Genomic DNA, 1,256 nt, shown 5'->3' with positions numbered 1-1,256 from the left:
CGTTTAAAAATTAGCTCCTAGGTATGCTTTCATTGCTTTTTTTTCTAAATCATGCTGTATAGCAGCAACTACCAGGGCTACTAGTTCCATATCTTGTCCCAAGACAGAGGATAGGTTCACCTACCGTGTGTGTACTGGTTATCTCCAAATTTTTAATTTTGCCACTTACACCCCTTTGCTTCTCACTGCTTCATCTTCTTCTTTACTAATAATAAAGCAGTAAGTCTCTCTGTCCGGAGGATGTCTGTAGGATGTCTGTAGGATGTCTGTAGGATGTCTGTGACGCGCATAGCGCTTAAACCGTTCGGCCGATTTTCATGAAATTTGGCACAAAGTTAGTATGTAGCATGGGGGTGTGCACCTCGAAGCGATTTTTCGAAAATTCGATGTGGTTCTTTTTTTATTCAAATTTTAAGAAAAAAAAACTATCATAAATTACGAAATTATCATAATGTGGAATCGTAACATGGGCACAAGCCAATTGGCGAGATACGAAATTATCATAACGTGGAACTGTAACGTCGGTACAAGCCAGTTGGCGAGAAAATTCACCATACATCATTTGTAAATATACAAGCGAACCAAAAGACCTTTAATTTTTCTATTACGGGCGAAGCCGTGCGGGTGCCACTAGTTAATAATAAAGCAGAAAGTCTCTCTGTCCGGAGGATGTCTGTAGGATGTCTGTAGGATATCTGTAGGATGTCTGTGACGCGCATAGCGCCTAAACCGTTCGGCCGATTTTCATGAAATTTGGCACAAAGTTAGTATGTAGCATGGGGATGTGCATCTCGAAGCGATTTTTCGAAAATTCGATGTGTTTTTTTTTATTCAAATTTTAAGAGAAAAAAAAAACTATCATAAATTACGAAATTATCATAACGTGGAACCGTAACATGGGCACAAGCCAATTGGCGAGATACGAAATTATCATAACGTGGAACCGTAACATGAGTACAGGCTAATTGACGAGAAAATTCACAATACATTATTTGTAAATACAGGCGAACCAAAAGACCTTTTAATTTTTCTATTACGGGCGAAGCCGTGCGGGTACCACTAGTACCGGAATAAAAGTTCTGGAAATTTCATAATATAAAGAATTTTTACTGCACCCATAATTCGCATTAGCGAGATTCCTCTGCATTTATTGAAATGAAATACAGTCAAACCTCGTTATCGCGACACCCGGATTTCACGACACTCCGGATGTCACGTCACTTTTTCAAAGTCCCGAACCTATGCCACATAATTTT

The sequence above is a fragment of the Uloborus diversus genome, unplaced genomic scaffold, assembly GCF_026930045.1.
Source record: "Uloborus diversus isolate 005 unplaced genomic scaffold, Udiv.v.3.1 scaffold_768, whole genome shotgun sequence".
In the NCBI taxonomy this organism is placed as follows: Eukaryota; Metazoa; Arthropoda; class Arachnida; order Araneae; family Uloboridae; genus Uloborus; species Uloborus diversus.
Note: the sequence above shows the minus strand (reverse complement) of the source record.